The 22,002-nt window shown below is 38.0% G+C and overlaps 1 pseudogene; it reads right to left on the bottom strand.

Moving 5' to 3' along the window:
* Positions 1 to 18,462: 18,462 nt before the first annotated feature.
* LOC149201721 (uncharacterized) overlaps positions 18,463 to 22,002 on the bottom strand; it is a 128,947-nt pseudogene continuing 125,407 nt past the window's right edge.

Raw genomic sequence — 22,002 nt, forward strand, 5'->3', positions numbered from 1 at the left:
GGTTCAGTGGAAGAGAGTAATGCCAAATAGCTTGAAGCTTCTGCAATTGTTCTTCTTGTTTGTACACCTGCTTCTTTCTGTCCTAAAATCTGAGATTCTGGATGATTCTTCTGAACATATCTGGATGGAGTCTTCTCTTCTAACCTTATCTGCTCCTCTGGTTCTTCTTGAGGTTCTTCTTCTTCATCATTCTGTCTTTGAGGATGGCCTTCATCATCTTCGATATCTTCATGATTTACTTGCCTAGGAATGTATCCCTTCTCATCAACCACTACATCAATGCTGTCAACAATTCTTCCAAGTCTTTTATTATAGCACTTGTATGCTTTGCTGTGTGGAGAATAACCAACAAGGATGCCTTCATTTGCTCTAGGTTCAAGTTTGCCAAGTTGCTCATCAGTATTTTTAATATAGCATTTGCTCCCAAAGATTTTGAAGTGCTTTACCGAAGGAGTCTCACCATACCAGAGCTCATGAGGGGTTTGAGTGCTGTTCACTCGAACATTTGTTTTGTTGAGAATAATAACCGCAGCATGTGCTGCTTCACCCCAGAAAGTTGCGGGAGTTCCAGATTCATCAAGCATAGCACGAGCCATTTGTTGGACAGTTCTGTTCATTCTTTCCACCACTCCATTTTGCTGAGGAGTTCTAGCTGTAGAGAATTCTCTTCTTATCCCATGTTCTTCACAAAAATCGAAAAATTCATTTGAGGTAAACTCCCCACCTCTGTCGGATCTAGGACACTTAATTTTGTATCCTGATTCATTTTCAACCAAGGCTTTAAAGGATTTGAATTTTTCGAATGCTTCATCTTTGTGCTTCATAAGTCCTAACCAGACAAACTTGGAGAAATCGTCAATGAATAATACCAAGTATTCTTCTCCTTGAGGTGTCCTTTTCCTGAATGGACCACATGTATCTGTATGTACTAGCTCAAGAGGCATGCTAGCTGATCCTTCCTTTTCCGGAAAGGTAGTTCTGGTTTGCTTTCCAAACTAACATGATTTGCATATGGTGTTGTTTGGAACTTTGATATCTGGAAGACCACGAACTGCCTGATATTTGCATGCTTTCCTTATTTGTGAAAAGCTTAGATGCCCCAACCTCCGGTGCCATAACCAGTGCTCATCATCCTTGCTCAGATAGCATTGTTGTTGTCCTTCTTCAAATATGTATAGATTATTTGGAGTTCTTTTACCTTTGATCACTGTTTTACCTGTATCAAGATCACGAACAAGACATCCATTTGATCTGAATATCACCTCGGTTCTTTGATCACACATATGGCTGACACTTAGAAGATTATGTTTCAATCCATCAACATACAAAACATTTCCAGCTTTGACCTTTTCTTTTAACTGAGCAGTGCCTTTTCCTTTTATAGTTGCAGGAGTATCATTTCCAAAAGAAACTTTCTTTCCTTTTTCTAGAGCAGAATATGATTCAAGTTTTTCTTTATCACCTGTCATATGCTTCGAACATCCACTGTCAATGTACCATAGATTTTCCTGTCCCTCTGCATAAAATGCTATCCCACATCTTTCTGTTTGTGGTTCCTTTATTCTCCATGTTTTGGTGCTTGAGGCTTGTTCCTTTGTCTGCTGAAACCTGCTCCTGCATTCAGAATCTTCATGACCAAAGTTATTGCAAATAGAACATTCAACTTCATTTTCAAGAACCGAAAAGTTGTTATAGGTCCTTTTTGTAATCCCGGTCATACTTCTTTGTTTTTGAGCTTCTCTAGTCATGATCGTTTTATATGCAACACATTGAGCTGCTTTGTGACCAAAGTTATGGCAAGAAAAACATTGTCCATTGAAGAAATTTCTGCGGTTATCAAATATTCCAGCCAAACGATTGTAATTTCTATTGTCATTCATTCTTGAAGCAAATTGAGAGGATTTTACCTGTGGCTGGTTGTAACTTTTGTTCATCCTTAAGACAGATTGCCCCTAATTTGCCTGATAGTCTTTGTTTGTAATTGGTCCCTGCTTTACTTGGTGATCTCCATTGTGCTTTTGCTCATTCCTTCTTGCTGCATCAAGATAACTCTTTGAGGTGGATGCTTGAGAAGTTTCTCCATTATAGCCCAGACCTGTCTTGTTTAGAGGAGAGCGTTGTACATTGATGATCTCATCCAGAGTTTCAGATCCTTTGACAAACTTAAGATTAATAGCCTTTGTTTTCTCAATCTCTTTTCTAAGACCAACAATTTCGCCTTCTAACTTTTCAAGATATTTTTCTTTTTCATCAATTTGAAGTTGTAGAGTATCAATGATCCTATTCTTTTCTTCTATACATGTCTCGAGTCTAGAAATTTCTTCACAAAAGCTATCCACATTTATAGCATCCATGTAATCATCATCTTCAAATGCCATTAAGAGTTTATAGTCATTACCTCGTTCATCTTCGTCACTATTTGATAGACCATCACTATCTTCATGAGTGTAGTAGCTTTTCTTATTTGCAATCTGTTTCTTGTTCCATCTAGCAGGTTCCTTTCCTTTATCCTTATGAGGACATTTTGCAGCATAATGACCTACTCTTCCACAAGAAAAGCATTTAAAAGGTAACTTACCTCTGAACCTTCCAGTTCTCCTTTGAAGATTTCTGACAAAATTTTATTCTTCTTCTTCTTCTTCTAGCACGTGACTTGCTTCATAATAGTCTCCTTTGCATGAAGCCTTGAAAGCAGCTTCTCTTCTGTCTGATGGACCTCCCTTTCTCATTTCATAAGCAGTTAGAATTCCGTGTAGCTGAGACATAGTAAGAATTCGTAGATTTTCCTTTTCTTCTATTGCAGACACTTTAGATTCAAACTTGGGGGACAATGATCTTAGAACTTTTTCAACCACAATAGCCTCTTTTATTTCTTCACCCAAGTTTTTCATGCAATTAACAATCTCATCTACCCGAAGGAAATAGTTTGCCACACTTTCATCATTATAAATTCTGAGATTCTCATACTGAATCCTGAGGGTTTGAAGTTTAGCACGCTTTACCTGTTCATCTCCTTCGTAGCTCAAGACAATCTTGTCTCATATTTCTTTTGCGGATTTATATTGCATAACCTTCACGAATTCTGTTTGAGATAAGCATCCCAGCAGAGTATTGACTGCTTTAGCATTTGTTTCATATTTCTTCTTTTCGGCCGTATCTGTAGGAGTAGCTGAAGGAAAAGTGTAGCCTGTATCTATGATATCCCAAACTTCTGTACCAAGAGATTGAAGATAGGCAGTAACTCTTACCTTCCAATAATTGAAGTTTGTCCCATCAAAAATTGGTGGCCTGATTGATGCTTCCCTCTCGTAGTTGCTCATGATGAATGATCTTCCTTCAAGCGATCAAGCTTCTCTGAAGGACCTGCTCTGATACCAATTGTTGGAAATAATACTGAGAGGGGGGGTGAATCAGTATTATCAAGTTCTTTTAATAAATCTTCCTTATTTATTCTTTGAATTATTTTTGCATGTCAGTACCATAAAATAATGAGCATGAACAAAGAAAACAGATAGTCACACCAAAGAACACAAGATGTAAGGTGGAAACTCAATGTGGGTGAAAACCACCTGCTGCAATATGTCTCTATCTTCTTTCAAATTAGAAAATCCTTTTACAATGGTTTTGTACTGGTGCAGTCCTTTACCAGTACGCAGGCTGCAACCTGCAGAGAGCTACAACTCTCTCTCGTTTTCCAGTCTCTCCTGGAAGGGAGCTACAACCCCCTACTTCTTTTCTTTCAAGGACCACTTTTCATAAATTTTCAAACTGGATCCAAGAACATCAAAAACCCATCAACTACACTTGCATCATCAATCTCTGATTTCACCAAAGCCAACCCGCATACAGATCTACAAATATTTCCTTATAACTTTGCAGTTGTTACATCAGACATACCCAGATCATAACATGTGTAAAATAAAACATGCATCAATAATTTAGACCCAGATTATTAGATTTATAGATCAAGCGTATGCCACATATCACAGATCAAAATCATATAGAGATACCACTATTCCAGCCTTAAGATTTTGACCCATCAATAGAACTTATCCTTCTCCTTATGCTCAGGTTCCTTCTTCATTCAGATCCAGATCTGCACCAAAACCCAATCACAATATTCCAGATCTAGCACTTTATCAGATATTCGATAATTCAGAAGATGCTTTGCCAAATGATCTCCTTCCTCTTTTATAGTCTTAGGCCTTTCACAATACCACGGGCCAAAACCATAGGATCAAAAAACTGTTGGACTAATACCATGAACCAACCATGAAAGTACGTGAGATCAACACTTTTGGATGCAATACCACGGGCCAAAACCATAGGATCAAAAACTGTCGGACTAATACCATGAACCAACCATGAAATTGCGTGAGATCAACACTTTTGACGAGGTACCATGGTCCAAAACCATAGGTTCAAATACCAAGGACTAACTACCATGGACCAAAGGTAAGTTCTCCAACATATATGCGCTTTTCCTTGCATGAAAGTGCGTACCAAGGTCCAAAACCATAGGTTCAAATACCAAGGACTAACTACCATGGACCAAAGGTAAGTTCTCCAACATATACGCGCTTTTCCTCATAGGTTCAAATACCAAGGACTAACTACCATGGACCAAAGGTAAGTTCTCCAACATATACGCGCTTTTCCTCATAGGTTCAAATACCAAGGACTAACTACCATGGACCAAAGGTAAGTTCTCCAACATATACGCGCTTTTCCTTGCATGAAAGTGCGTGAACTTTTTCTCTACATGAAATAAACTTTTCTCTGCATAAAAGTGCGTGAACTTTTCTCTACATGAAATAAACTTTTCTCTGCATAAAAGTGCGTGAGCTTTTCTCTACATGAAATAAACTTTTCTCTGCATATAAGTGCGTGAACTTTTCTCTACACTATAATTTATTATCTGAGATGAGTGGGTTGCCATCAAGTACAACATATGTATCATAATGCCAACAATCTCCCCCTTTGGACTTGATGGCAACAACAACCAATCACTCTCCCCCTTTGACATCAAGGACAAAGGGTTATGCTCCCCCTAAGAACATGCTCCCCCTGACTATAAACCAGATCTGCAAAGAAGAACCATAATCCATGACCATGAAAGAGATAGAGACGTATTGCAGCAATATTCAGACCAGCATCCATGATCTCCTTCTGTACTTCCTCCATAATGCCAACTGTTGGACACCTAATCCTAAATGGGTTAGTGTGGAAGCCGAATAGACCAAAGCAGTCCAAGAGACCTTGGGATCTGAAACCCAAGAGTCACATAATGTACTATAAATATATATCTCATGTTAATAAAAAAATGAATTGCATGTTTTATCTTTCATATCTTTCTGGCTGCCCATGTGTGTTTAACATGGTATCAGAGCAGGCGTATTCCTGCCCTGCATAATTAATGTGAGCCATTTGTCTTATGACCTTTCTGTGCAGTTTATTTCTGCCATAAACTTCATGAATATTTTCTCATGAATATTTCTTTAGCTAAATTTTAGCTCCTGAGACTGCCAGCACTGTCCAAGCGGTTCTTCTAACTGCCATATTTTTACCTGCGCTCTCTGTCCATAAGCGTTTCATGATCTCTCCCTGATTCATAAAACGTCTCTGACTGTTCAGCTCTCTCACTCATTCATAAAATGTCTCTGACTGTTCAGCTCTCTCACTCATTCATAAACGTCTCTGACATAAACCTCTTTGACCTGGTAACTGCGCCTGTTGCATACTATCTCAGTGCGGATTCAATTGAAAATTGTGGCTTTGTGTTGAACGTTTTGGAATTTTGAATGTTGTTTAACGCTGCTGTTGATATGACCTTGGAGCAAACGAGCATACGCCCCAACCGCGTGAACCCATTCCAATTGGTTAGGACTTTGGGGTACCAGAGTTTCATGTCCAGCACGCGGACCTTGCTCGTACAAGACCAGTGACCCCCTTCATCTTTGCATAGAATCCACTGCATCCAAGTCCAGCGACCATCGAAGAAGATATTCCGAGACTCAATGGTATCAAAAAATGAGGTCTGTTTTTGAGAGGTCCTTCAACATTCCAGATGACATTTCATCCTTGAGCTGAGTGAGAGGAGGAGGAGGGGAGGTTGGATCCCTCGATCCTTGAGGCTGTTCCAGGTCCATCTCCATCGCTCAAGCAGAAGGAAAGTGTGGTGGCCTCTCTGGTTTGATATACAGCGTAATGATATTTAAATTTGCTGTCCCATTTGTTTGTTAATCACCGTAGATTTTTGAAATTTTGCTGATGGCGGCTCTGATGGTTCTTGAAAGAGATAATTGACTGCAGCTATTCGTGTGGGAACCAATACTTATTCGTCACTGTCACGGCTCCTCCCAACAGGCATATTGCACCACCAGCGTATTACATGTTGTTTTTGCTGACACGGGGCATCCCCGGCTTCGCAGCCTGGATTCAAATCGCGAATTAGAGACGAGGCAGCGTGCATATGATTTGAAATAGCCACTCATTGCTATATAGATTTGAAATGGATATACCCATTGTTTACGTCTATTATGGTGAAGCTTTTGTTAAAACAAACAAACTTGCCGCAGAATAAATAATCATGCACTGACAGAGTGATTTTGTTATATGAATAAACAAATTGGTGTTGAAAGTAAACATGCCCTAAAAGAACTTGTATTCTAATTCAGTTGAAAGTAGCTTTCATATCTCTATTCCATTGCTCGGAGGTTCACATCACTAAGTCGACCTCACTCCCGTCCCATCGCTCAAGAATGCGGGCTGCCATAATTGGTACCTAGGATCAAATGCATGCCATGAAATGCGACCATCATGGTCCTGTTTGAATACATAGATCCACTCTTCTGCTATGCCAAGGCTTTTTCTTAGAGAATAGAAGAAATTTCCAGCCAAAATACGGTACCACCTTTTACATACGAGCCTGAGTTTCCGATGGAAGACATGTGGAACCCGAATTCAGCAAGCAATAGCAAGGTCATCTGGAAGACCAGGTCGCACACGCCTGTGCATTTGTGCTAACATAACATTTCACACACTACAGCAGCTTTTTGCACTGCCTTATTGTTCACTCTAGGAGAGGTCTTTCTTGAAAATATAGCAGCTGCGTTGGCAGTGAAATATGCCTGATCTGCTTGACCAATCAGTGCTTTTGCCAGAGCTACTACTTCGAGTACTTTTTGTGCAGCAAATGCAAGCCAGGACTTAATTATCAAGCTTTGTCTCATTTACTAAATCCACAACTGTATGGAGAAGAGAGCAGGAGGTGGAGACAACTATTTTGTCTTTACCAACACTCTTTTCAATATCCTTTAAAATGCTAAATGATGCTGCCAAATCATTAGCCCAGATGTTTCTACCATCAATGACTCCAGAGAAAAGTATATATTGACGTCCCATCACCTCATTTCAACCATCAATTTTCGGTGAAGAATTCAGTGAAGGAGCTTTGAAGAAGATAAGAGGCTGAGGAAAAAAAGGTTACTGTTTGGGCAACTCTTTCTGAACTCAGAGTTGCAGACTTGTTATCTTGATATATTTCTAACCACCTATGGAATTAACGAACAGACCTGTGGAGGAGGCATAGGCGCAGACAGAAGTGTGAAGAGTTCAAAGGAGGTTGAGGAAGGAAGATTGTCAAGGATCACAAACAGCTCGGACTTAAGGACAGAAGAACAGACCTTGTGAAAAGTCACCTGAAGGAGGACGGATTTGTGGCAGCCACCTGTGGGAGCTCATTTAAGGCTTAGATCTGTGTTGGTGTGGAACTCTCATTACAGTTCATGCAGTGGACAGTCATATAGCACAAGGAAGTGTGGACAACTGACTCAGTATTGTATGAGAATTGCAGACTCCCTATGTTTGAAGCTAAAATCGAACCAGTAAAAAAAAAAAGGACGGCTTCTGGAATTATAGTCTTGTATTCTACCTCAGATCAGTGATAGTTTTGGAGGAATAACAACTTACATAGACCTCACCTTGAACTTTGAGATCAGCCACCAATTGAAGACCTCAGACTGTTAGCCAGTGAAGAAGATTACATCTCGGACTTATTGCAGTTGTGTCTCAGACCTAACCTGTGGAGAACTGAAGATATAAATCTGTGGTGGCTCAGGTAGTCTGCCTATGGGAGCTCAGTTGTGAAGCTCAGAACCTTAGAACAATCCTATATACCTTGGACCTATGTTGTGAGGAGCTTGGACTATATTACAGTCACTTGGATCAGTGTGTGGAGAGGTATTTGAGAGCTCGGATCTTGGACAAGACCCGCAAGAACAATGAAGTATTAAGGCTCGGATCAGGTACCTTGAAACTTGAATTGTGTCCTGTAGGTGAGCATCATTGAAGCATTTGTTGAAGCTATTTTGAGGTAATATAGATACATCCTTTAAGGCACTTGATGAAGCCTTGAAGAAGAATTTACAACAGTCTTGAGAAAGCCTCTCAAAGCCATTTTGAGCAGACCTTGGAGTATCATCCTAGAACACATTGTGAAGCACTTGAAGAATTGATTGGTGCAGAACTTGAGCAACTTATTGAAGATACCTTGAACTATCAGCTGCTAAATTTCTTGAATTAATTTGTTGGTTTTTTTTTTCCCTTTAAGCTACAGGGCTTTCTTGTGTAAATTGAAGATATTTAGCAGCTGACATTTTTTTTGGGATTGTGGAGGATTTTTAAGGTGTAGAAAAATGGCTAAGCTTGAAAGAATATTAGAGTTATTGAGAACTCTAATCGTATCCACTGCTGACAGCGCAATCATAATCAATAAAGACATTATTGTTGACATTCAAAAATGTATACAAAATGCACAAGAAAAGATAGAGTTTTTGCAGCTTGAGACAAAGCTACATCAGGAAGAATTACACAAGTGGAGTCATCATTCTGAACCTGTTTCTGTTCAGAAGATTGAAATAGACTCCCATAAACAGCAAGTCAATAATGTTACTGTTCATTCAAATAAAGCAGCAGTTGTATATGCAGATGCAGAAACTCAGTCTGCACTTCCTAAGCCCATCATCAGACCTTGGGAACAACTTGTCCACAACAAGCACAGAACAGGTCTTGGATATGACAAGGACTTGTCCTTTCATATTCCAGACTACACCAAGCCCATTCAGTTTCAGAGTGCTGGATTCATTCATGACAGTTCACCTGCTCTTCATGACAGTTCAGCTTCAGCTGTTCCAGACTCTGCCCCTCTTCCACAGCAACAACAACAACAACAACAACAGATCGTTAAATGCCAACACTGTGACCGAGTTGGCCATCTAAAAGATCACTGTTTTGATCTTCATCCATGTAAGCACTGTCATAAAACCAGTCATTCTTCACACAGATGCTTCAAAAACAAACGTCCTGCAAGAACAAAGATTCATCTTGGATGGATCGCTTCTTGGCAATGGGCATCAACAGCCAAGAAGATATTCCAAACACATGTCAGAACTTGTTCCAGAGTATTGAACAGTCTTGCAGTTGAGTTTTCTCCATCTTCTCACCTTGTATCTGACAGGGGGGAAAATGATGGTCATCTACAAGCTTCAAAGCCACATCAAGCAAGCCTGAGCCACAACCTGCCACACCAGTTTCAGAGTTGTAGCCAGAGACAAAGATGCCTGAACATGCCTTCAGTTGGCAATCTGGGACACTTCCTCTAGTAGAAGACTTCAGCTTCTTGCCAGTTTTGGAAGAGTTCCAGGAACACAATTGAGAACACTTCCTCTAGCAGAAGACTCCAGCTTCTTGCCAGTTTTGGAAGAGTTCCAGGAATTGCATTAAGCATTCCAGAGTTGTTGGTTATCCTTAAACCATCACAGGTTGAGACTTCCCTTTTCAGGTTGAAGTTTTACCTTTTATGCGGGGTGATACCTCCCTTTTATGGTTGAAGGTTTCCCTCTTTAAAACAATAGGATCACTTCCTCTAGCAGAAAACTTCAGTTTCTTGCCAGTTTTGGAAGAGTTCCGAGAACTGCACTAAGCGTTCCAGTGTTGGTGGTCATCCTTAAACCACCGCCCTTTTTACCAACATTTCATAGAGCACATTCAGCCTAGTGCTGCCATGCATTTTTTGCACATTTTGTATTACAGCTTTCTTCTTGGACTCATACAAAACCCTTCGGATTAAGGGGGGGAATGTTGGACACCTAATCCTAAATGGGTTAGTGTGGAAGCCGAATAGACCAAAGCAGTCCAAGAGGCCTTGGGATCTGAAACCCAAGAGTCACATAATGTACTATAAATATATATCTCATGTTAATAAAAAAATGAATTGCATGTTTTATCTTTCATATCTTTCTGGCTTCCCATGTGTGTTTAACACCAACAATGCATGATATGCTCCCCCTGAACCTGTGCCATTCGATCTTTGACCAAACCGCAACCCAGCACATGTACGCATATACTTCAGATGAACCTTGTGTACAACCAACAATCAGAAGAGATTCAACAACAAGATGATGCATCAACAACCCCCAGCTTTTTCCTGAGGTATTCAAAGGTCTCCTTAGGCAATGGTTTGGTGAGTATATCAGCAACCTATTCCTTAGAAGGAACATACTCCAACTTGACCTTTTGTTCAAGCACTTGTTCCCGGAGAAAGTGATACCTGATTGGTATGTGCTTGGTTTTTGAATGCATGACTGGGTTCTTTGAAATGCTGATTGCACTTGTATTATCACATAAGATGGAGATGGGTGGTGTACAAGTGATTTGAAAATCCTGCAAGGTCTGCATCATCCAAAGGAGTTGAGTGTAGCAAGATGCAGCAGCAACATATTCTGCTTCAGCTGTAGACAAGGCAATCGAACTCTGTTTCTTGCTGAACCAAGATACTAATCTGGAACCCATAAAGAATGCACCACCACTTGTGCTTTTCCTGTCATCCACGCTTCCGGCCCAATCTGCATCAGTATAAGCATGAAGTGTGAGATCTGTATCTCTAGGATACCATAAGCCATAGTTTTGAGTCCCTTGAAGATATTTGAAGATTCTCTTTACTGCCTGAAGATGAGTTTCCTTTGGATTTGCCTGAAATCTTCCACCTATTCCCACTGCATGCATGATGTCTGGTCGGGTACCTGTCAAATAAAGTAGACTTCCAATCATAGATCTGTAAGTTGGTTGATGCACTGCTGCTGATTCATCATTTGCACTGAGGTTACATCCTGTGACCATGGGTGTACATACTGGTTTTGCTTCTTCCATACCATATTTCTTCAAAATCTGCTTGAGATACTTGGTTTGAGACAAGAAGATCCCTCCTTCATTTTGTTGGATTTGCAAACCAAGAAAATATGTCAGTTCTCCCAGCAAGGACATTTCGAATTCTTTCTGCATCACCAAGGCAAAGCTTTGACTCATAGCTTCTTCATTGCTGCCAAAGATAATGTCATCTACATACACAACAAGTATCAGCAATTTGTCATTTTCAACTTTTATATAAATATTGCTGTCTGCTGATCCTTTTGAAAAACCTTGTTGATGAAGATATTTGTCCAAACGATAGTACCAAGCCCTTGGAGCTTGTTTGAGGCCATAGAGAGCCTTTTTCAATCCGCATACAAGATTTGGATCATTTCCAAGAATGAAACCATCTGGCTGCTCAATGTATACTTCTTCTTCCAAGTTTCCATTCAGAAAGGCTGATTTCATGTCCATTTGAAATACTTTGAAGTTTTGAAAGCTTGAGAGAGCAAGGAACATTCAGATGGCCTCAAGTCTTGCAACAGGAGCAAAAGTTTCTTCAAAATCTATTCCTTCTTGCTGCACATACCCTTTACAAACAAGGCTGGCCTTGTTTCTAATTACTTCTCCATTTTCATTTAATTTATTTTTGAAGACCCATTTTGTTCCTATAACATTCTTATCCTTTGGTCTAGGAACCAGCTCCCAAGTGTTGTTCTTTTCGATCTGCTCAATTTCTTCATCCATTGCTTTGACCCAACATTCATATTTGCATGCCTCTTTCACATTTTGTGGTTCAGTGGAAGAGAGTAATGCCAAATAGCTTGAAGCTTCTGCAATTGTTCTTCTTGTTTGTACACCTGCTTCTTTCTGTCCCAAAATCTGAGATTCTGGATGATTCTTCTGAACATATCTGGATGGAGTCTTCTCTTCTATCCTTATCTGCTCCTCTGGTTCTTCTTGAGGTTCTTCTTCTTCATCATTCTGTCTTTGAGGATGGCCTTCATCTTCTTCGATATCTTCATGATTTACTTGCCTAGGAATGTATCCCTTCTCATCAACCACTACATCAATGCTGTCAACAATTCTTCCAAGTATTTTATTATAGCACTTGTATGCTTTGCTGTGTGGAGAATAACCAAGAAGGATGCCTTCATCTGCTCTAGGTTCAAGTTTGCCAAGTTGCTCATCAGTATTTTTAATATAGCATTTGCTCCCAAAGATTTTGAAGTGCTTTACCGAAGGAGTCTCACCATACCAGAGCTCATGAGGGGTTTGAGTGCTGTTCACTCGGACATTTGTTTTGTTGAGAATAATAACCACAACATGTGCTGCTTCACCCTAGAAAGTTGCGGGAGTTCCAGATTCATCAAGCATAGCACGAGCCATTTGTTGGACAGTTCTGTTCATTCTTTCCACCACTCCATTTTGCTGAGGAGTTCTAGCTGTAGAGAATTCTCTTCTTATCCCATGTTCTTCACAGAAATCAAAAAATTCATTTGAGGTAAACTCCCCACCTCTATCGGATCTAAGACACTTAATTTTGTATCCTGATTCATTTTCAACCAAGGCTTTAAAGGATTTGAATTTTTCGAATGCTTCATCTTTGTGCTTCATAAGTCCTAACCAGACAAACCTGGAGAAATCGTCAATGAATAATATCAAGTATTCTTCTCCTCGAGGTGTCCTTTTCCTGAATGGACCACATGTATCAGTATGTACTAGCTCAAGAGGCATGCTAGCTGATCCTTCCTTTTCCGGAAAGGTAGTTCTGGTTTGCTTTCCAAACTGACATGATTTGCACATGGTGTTGTTTGGAACTTTGATATCTGGAAGACCACGAATTGCCTGATATTTGCATGCTTTCCTTATTTGTGAAAAGCTTAGATGCCCCAACCTCCGGTGCCATAACCAGTGCTCATCATCCTTGCTCAGATAGCATTGTTGTTGTCCTTCTTCAAATATGTATAGATTATTTGGAGTTCTTTTACCTTTGATCACTATTTTACCTGTATCAAGATCACGAACAAGACATCCATTTGATCTGAATATCACCTCGGTTCTTTGATCACACATCTGGCTGACACTTAGAAGATTATGTTTCAATCCATCAACATACAAAACATTTCCAGCTTTGACCTTTTCTTTTAACTGAGCAGTGCCTTTTCCTTTTATAGTTGCAGGAGTATCATTTCCAAAAGAAACTTTCTTTCCCTTTTCTAGAGCAGAATATGCTTCAAGTTTTTCTTTATCACCTGTCATATGCTTCGAACATCCACTGTCAATGTACCATAGATTTTCCTGTCCCTCTGCATAAAATGCTATCCCACATCTTTCTGTTTGTGGTTCCTTTATTCTCCATGTGATGGTGCTTGAGTCTTGTTCCTTTGTCTGCTGAAACCTGCTCCTGCATTCAGAATCTTCATGACCAAAGTTATTGCAAATAGAACATTCAACTTCATTTTCAAGAACCGAAAAGTTGTTATAGGTCCTTTTTGTAATCCCGGTCATACTTCTTTGTTTTTGAGCTTCTCTAGTCATGATCGTTTTATATGCAACACATCTTGCAACTTATTTGTTTTTGAGCTTCTCTAGTTTGTGGACTTATCATGGTGTTGTGTGACACTACTTGCAACTTTGAAGCAAAAGCACCAGGGAAAATTTTAAGAACCCCACCCTAAATTTATATGTATAATAAATGGGCGAATCTCCATGGTATATAGGAAAAATGGAAGGCGATTTTATCAATAATATAATATGTATATATAATTTTTTGGCGAATCTCTCACCAGGCATGGTGAATATTTTACTCAATTATAAAATCTTGTAAGATCTTGGCGAGTCTTTCACTAAATAATAAAGCTTTTTAAAGTCCTAGTGAATCTTAGCATTGTGAACTCTTAGAGAATTTTTTGAAAAAGTATAAAACCATATATGACAAGAGCCACATGGTGGCCATATCACTGTTTTTTTTTCACATTTCCACGAAATGGAACTTGTTTATAAAATTATAAAAAAGCCAACCAAGTCCCTTATAATATGTAGGTAAGCTTATAACAGAGTCTGATACCTGTACTATGCTTGTCTTCATTCAAGTGTCATAGCTGCTATACTTAACACTGTGAATCACAACTCTCTCAGAACTCAACTTTATAGTGTAATTAAAACCTTTGGAAATTGAATCTAACAACTATATAAAAAGGATTAGTGAAATAGAAGCTTTTGTGAATGAGCCCACTAACTATCACTGCTAAACAATCAATCTAGACTATGAAGTCTTCCATCTTGATCACAATCGTGCTCATGATCAAGGGAGTGCGATCACCTGGCTTGACATAATGGCCATCATAGCTTCCAATAATCAACAACCACCTTGCAAGGACATCCTATCTCATGTCTCATGAATTTTATTCATCAATCTTAACTGATAAAAATCTTATAAATATAATATTAGAATCCTCTCCAGATTCACTGTTAATAGAAGGGTAAAGGAAATTTTCTAGCTCAAGGCATTGGCCAATACCAACTTTGGTATTTGTGACCCCTTTGTGGGGATGCACCTACCCTGTCCCTTTGGGTTTCTACCTTGTAACGTAGTTCAAGGATCACAAGACTTTCTAATCTTCCTACTCCATTAGACACACTTTATATGTTATACATAGTGAATGGAAAAGAAGCATTATAGAACACACAATTTCACAGAAGGAAGAAAAATCTTAGCCAGTTCAATATCAAAATCTTAACCACCAATTAATAAAGAATAACAAGTAGTGTAATGAATTGTTCCAAGTTATTTATTTAAAAGATGTAAAGAATGTAGTGGAATGGAAAATATTACTTAGGCAACCCTTCAATATTTTCTACTAATATGTCTGTGCATGTACATATGAAATTAAGAGCATTGTTGAATACAAAGTTTCCTTTTCTCTTGCCTCCATTTTGACAAATCAGTGTGAAATCAGTGTCACTTTGAATCTCCTTTCATGTGTGGATGTTTTGACAAATCAATGTGAAATCAAAGTCACTTTGAATTTCCTTTCCTGTGAGGGATCACATCCACAGTTGATTAGTAAAATATAATCTACTATATATTATGTTCAAGAAACTGACTGCAATCTACAGTGGAAACGAGACCTCAATTCTTATTCTGAATTTGAATATCTCAGGACAACATAAGAGATAAAAATGCATATGGCCTTAGTACCTAGAAAACAATCACTCCGTCATTACAAGACCACCTAGATTTCAGCACTTAATCTAAATAATGGCACTAGTTGCAGTGCTTATTTGCATTAACACCATGGAAAAGCAACAACAATGTTTCAAAGCACACTTACTAGAAAAGTTGTAACGTTCATCTGAACCTCGTAGCTATGCTAGGGAAACTAGGGAACCCAAATCTTGGAAGATATCTCATACCAAATCTGAGAAAAAAATAAAAAATGGAAAAAATCAAAATCTATAAATCAAGCAATGAATTGTTTACAAATCAAATACAATTCCTTTAATTAACAGTTAAATTGTGGTGATATATTTAAATATTTAGTAAGAGGGGAACTTCAAACCATGGAATATTACCTTTGTCATTACTGTCATCCCTCAGTGACTGAGATTACAAATCAATACTTATGGAAAGATTGTAAGAAATTCTATGAAATAGTAAAGCATAACCTCTATTTTCAAGCAACAAAATCAAGACATTGTTACATAAAGAGCCATAATTGATACATAATCAATGAATCAAGTCCTTGTATGGCACAGGCTTGTTTCACAACCTCTATTTTCTCAATAACAAAATCAAGACATTGTATGCGGTTATTGCCAAAAGGAAACTGCGTTCTAATTTGGAAGAGGATCTTATCAAAAGACATGGATTTATTCAAAGCTACAAAGCCTGATGGGTTACTGAAAAATAAGTTGCAATATGGGATCATGATACTTAAATTGAAAAAATATGCTTTCCTTTTAGAAAAATTACAGTTATACAATGTTTTTTGAAAGCATTAGAATTTGAAATTGGGCCTTTCTATCAAGACAAATTTTCATTAACAGAATGTACTTTCCTACTTGAAACATTGTAGATATCCAAGAAAAACTTGAAAAGCATAAGAGAATTTAACATAATGTACTTTATTTCCTTCCTTAACATTCTTAAAGAGTTGAGGTTCCCGAAGTCATCAGGTACTTTCGAAGGAAATGATAGTTAGTAATAGTCCAATTCACAATTGAAGATGTGTCACAAATACGAGGGGGCATCTGCTCCAAATCACAAAAGTGCTCCAGGTTAAAATCTAGCATTATTGGAAGCTTAATGCTCGACTAAGTGTTATTGAACCCAGACATTTTTCCAATCTTCACTAAAAGCTTAAAGATAGATTCTCTAAGTTCTACATGACTTTACTATGCTCTTGAAGTGGGGGCACATGCAACCTCTCCAAGTGAATAGTATTAAACTAAGTGAAGATAAGGCCGATAGATCATTCAGTGTGGATATCTTTAACCCATAATTGAATACTATGTCTCTCTTGAACCCATAATTGAATACTATTAGGACTTTGAAATTTTTCATGGAACTCAAAAATGTTGGAAGAAAGTATTTGCTTCCAGAAAAGAGTAAAACTAAAGCCTCTGCTTGACGACAATTGATGTCATGCCACTAATACTTCTCCATGGACTCTGTATAGGTAAACCAAAAACGCAGAATTCCATTAGAATATTGTGTTTATTGAATACACAAATGAAATCATTGCATTTCTTTAAAATATCTTTTGAAATCAAAATTACCGAAATTACATATCGATAACCTAGTGGGTGTAGGATAAAATTCACCCGTGTCATTCATCGAAAGCATGAGAAAAAACCTAATACTATATATAAAACCAAGAAAAATTCAAATTCATCACTTCTAGGGACCTCGTAACCACCCTGCCAACACACAAGTATGTTCCTGTTTGCAGTTAGAAAAATTATCCAAATTACAATCTATTTACTCCAGCCTATGTTGGAAAGTTACAGAAGGATGACTAGTGCAATCAATCCATTCCTTTTAGCCCTGGCTTTGTTTCAGTTTAAAATAGAAGTATACAAATATACTTGTCCAATGTCTACTGCTACTGAGCATTAGTTAATTCATAAGAAAGAATGTAAACATATAAACATAAATTCACACTCATGAATATCCCAACTTTCTATCAAGTGCTATGACTAGTGATGGAAATCACAATTATTTTCAAAAGCCTGGAAGCATGCCTAAGCATCCTCTATGAATGACCCAACACCTTCCTGGTTAGCTCTCTACATTAAAGTTGCAACAAACAATATGACATTAGGCATGGCTTGAAAGTAACAAACCGCTGCAGAACTCAGGCATAGATGGCAAGTGCAGACCGCGTTTTCAAGATATCGGTTAGAAAATCCATAGCATATAATAACACACATTGAGAAACTCATAATGTCCTGTTTGTTGAATATTGTAGCCAATTTTCTCACAGATTACATTGTAGAGCATAAAACTGCTCATAAATTAACGTAACACATAGGCTTCATATTCCTTGTTTTTCTTCAAGTTTGTTGCCATTGACCACACAGACCAGAGATAAATCATGGAGGAACTTCATTGAAAGCATGGATATATAACATTGAAATAGTAACTGCACATATTTTGAATAAAATTTGTAATGTTTTACGATTGCAAAGAAAATTAAATATGTCAAAATAAAATGTGGAATCTGAATTTGCTTTACAAGACTTAAATTATTAAAGATAATAACAAATCTTCCCAACCATTCAAGATAAATCTGATTTAACTTGAATGCACATATTCTTTATTTCCATTATCTAAATGTTTTACTGTCATGAAAAATAGATATTTCCATCTCAACATATCCTTGATCATTTGACATTGCCCTTGGTTAGTTTTTAAAGGTAATGGCTAAACAGTTACAGAAGTTGTAATATTGTAAGCCTTACCATTTCCCTTTCATTTGCCAAGTTTAATTTCCACATTTTTTATTTCAATGAGACATTAAAGGCTACAAACTTTGTGGTTAAGATCCAACTGGTAGAAGAAGGATGACTTTCTATGAAGCTCAAACCACTCACAGGACCCTTTAATACCACCATGCTTATTTGGCATGCCCAGGGTCTACAGAACCACAAGACTGACATAATAGATTTCATGCTTCAAGAAAATATAAATACTTCAAGCTCGACTTCCATTACATTTTTTACACGCACTATATGGTCTACCTTGTCCTCTGAGATGGACAGAGGTTCTTTGTGAAGACACACCAAATACAACTGAGTGATTTATGGCACAATGATTAAATAATGATAAGCCAACAAAATATGTACTATTCAACATAAGATATGCTCACTGAAGGGAAAGATTACTGGCCGAGGATTTAGACTCCAAACACCTAATTGGAAGTTGGTTTATGTGGCCTCAAACCAGATGCACTTGGACTCATATTTTTTCCTTGACTAACCAGGGGAATGCCCGAATGCTTTTCCCCTCTGTGAGGGCTATGTGTCTGTCTGATCTCACTTATACGGGGGCTATATATTTGTTTAGCTTCTGCAATTTGGGGACTTAATGCAGACTCAAATCCATGAATTGGTGTGCAATCACTCGAGCTAGTTATCTGTGGACTATATGTGTGTTTGACCTCACCGTGACTTCATGTAATCATCTCATCCAAAACTTCACCATCATTTGCACCTGTTCTCATGCTTCCTAGTCTGAACCCCTGAATTACAACTTCCTGCAATCAATATATGTTATAGTTCAATTTATTACTGTTCATGCTGCAGGGCTTATGAAATAGAATTGAGTAATATTTTTAAAATTTGTTTGATATGTGTCTTGCACTCACTGTTATATTGCATGGCATTCCAGGGGCTTGTTCATACTTTGCTGCATCCAATTCTTCAAGATGTGCTCCTTTGAAAAACTTGGGAAGGATATACTGCCTCTCTGGGACTAACAAGTTACAACATGATCAGTAGTGGGAAGAGAACACCATCTATAGGCACCCATGTGATACCAAAACATGCCAGCAAATAACATGTCTGGAAAATGGTGAAAGTGGCAATTGTCTTGAAAGGCATCGTTTCAAGAAATGTAGCATGATACTCCTGAAGTTCTCTATAACCATCAGTTCAACATTGATCAGCTTTGAAAACTATATTACAAGCATTAAATTCAATCACATTATAGTTTGAATAAAGTTCATACTTGTATCTACGGCTTGGAGCAGTGAAAAGAAACAATATCCTTTCCCAAAATTGATTTCCTGGCAAACTCTCTATGGCCATGAAGGCAAAGTAACCCCAAGGCACAAAAGTTGGGATATTTCTAATGATGGGCATTGCTGCAAGGCAGCCAACCAGCATTAGAGATTGCAAAAATTACTCAATCGTTGTTCTTTCACCTCAACAGGAAGCAGGTCATCCACGTCCTTGTCAACATTAAAAATTGATTCATCAACTGGGGCATCCATATTCCCAGTACTTGTGGCCAACTGAATTGTGGTCTCTTTCAATTCCTTAAGTGCCTGCACAAATGGTTGGGACATGACAAGACAAATAAATAAAGGGAGAGGAAAATTAGATAAAATGAAACACCCAAACTCAAAAATAAGACCATTACCAAGGCAGGTGGAGGCTGATAAACCAGTGGGGTCTGCATTTGCTCATAGGCTTCTTGCATGTTTCCATATAATTTCCCTAAGGTTGAATTTTTCTGCATACTTTTCCGGACTGTTGTCACTAACTTGCTAAGCACCAACTGTAACAAAAGTACTTGTGAGTTACTCATCTATAAAATGTCTGAATTGTGTCTTTGCCCTGAGAAGTTGCAATTGATAATTCCAATATATTGGTACCTGATGTTTGAGGGTAGCTAAGCTTTTCGTGTGCATGGGAGATTGAGGAATAACACCATTTGAAGGAGGTATGCCAACAAGACCACATAAAATAGTCTGCCACAATAAAAGGAAAATTTATGAATCCACTAGAGATTTTTTATGGAGGTGAAAAAAAAGAATGAAGAGTTAGATCAAGGTGTCTTCAGGAAAGCAAGAGCTCTTCTAGAATAGGGTAGCCAGTGACAGTTGAACCTAAACATGAACTCTGACAAAAATTACAACATAGTTCTAAATAATATATATATATATATATATACTGAGGTAATTTGCATACCAAAAATCCTAAGAGAAGTCATAATGGTATGAAGAAGGTTTTCTTAAGTTGAATTCCTTTTGTTGGGCAAGTTGGGATGCAACGCTGTGATCAAAATAATAAAGCACTGCAATCATTGTTGCCGGAATGAAAGCTCCAAAAATGTATAACAATGGCACATCAAGCATTTCCTGTGTGGAAAAATAAGTACTATTATTGCATGGAAACGAAAACAAAAAAGGAAAAAAAAAATGGATTCTATGTTTTGAGGTGGTGGATGAAAGGCAAGATTAGTGCCTTATCATGTTTGGGCTATGGGAGCATGCATTTTATGTCAAAGGGAGAATATAAAGAAGGATTATGGGTTATAAGCAGCCAAGGATCATCCCCCTGCCTTGTGTTGTTGCCACCCCCAACCTTCCAAAGTTCAAACCAACTGTCTTCTAATCAGCAAAAAGGCCAACACCACCGCCTTCCAAATCACTGAAGATTTATTGTAGGATTTTTTTGGAGATCTTATACAATCCTCAGCAGATAGAGGCTGTATGTACTTCCAACTCACCACATTTCTCAATAAGCCCTTCCCTTCTATAATTCTCTAGACATACTTAGCAGCGAGGGCTCTTTCCAAGCAATGGAGATTTTAAATGTCCCATGCTCGTAGCTCTTTAGGAACAACATTTTTTTTCCATGAGACCCGAGGAATATTCTTTTTTCTGTTTGTCCTCAACCCATAGGAATCTGAAACTAAGTCTTCTTACCTGTTCCAGGACCTGTTTGGGAATAAAGGAAAAAAACACTCAGTACACAGGGATGCCATCTTTAGTGAGGCAATAAATGCCATTGCTCAGTCCTCTCAGTGAACATATATCAGATAAGTGTTATTTTAAATATTTGTTTGAATTACATTATGATTAAATATGTATTTTTGTCTACTACATATGCATGGAACATTAATGGTGTTGTTATATGACTGATGGGGGACGAGAGCTTATTGGGTAATTTGACCTGTTTATGTATGGTACTATCATGTACTTGAAAGATAAGACAAGGTGCTATGGAGTTGATGCCCCAACTTTGGGGTGACAACTCATTGCTAAGATGATATGAGTAATGTGGCATATGGTTGGGAGGAACATTTGAGGTCTGCAACTAGTTGGTAAATTTTATCAGATAAGTGTTATTTTAAATATTTATTTGAATTACATTAGGATTAATTATGTATTTTTGTCTACTACATATGCATGGAACATTAATGGTGTTGTTATATGAATGTATTCCTATGCATGAGATCATTGCATTATATAATTCATTTAGATATGGAAAACATATGTATAGGAAATAAAAAAAAAGGAAAATTTCTTGAAAAATCAAGTTATAGGGGTAAGTTTCATTACTACACCCTAGCAAGTGGTTGGGGAAATTACATAGTCTTATCAAAGCCCATCTTTGCAATATTTGGGCCATATGGGTTAAACTTTTCTGATAGAGGAAAATCACATATTGTTGGGAAATTGTTCGATAAAATTCACAAGTAGCGATATGGATATATTCTCAACTCAAGAGGAAAATGACAGGAATGATAGATATATAGGTTAACTTATTGTTATATACTTAGAATTAGCAAAGAGATGG

The sequence above is a fragment of the Pinus tabuliformis genome, chromosome 2_1 (genome assembly GCF_031772625.1).
Source record: "Pinus tabuliformis cultivar Carrire ecotype Pingquan chromosome 2_1, CPIR1, whole genome shotgun sequence".
NCBI lineage: Eukaryota > Viridiplantae > Streptophyta > Pinopsida > Pinales > Pinaceae > Pinus > Pinus tabuliformis.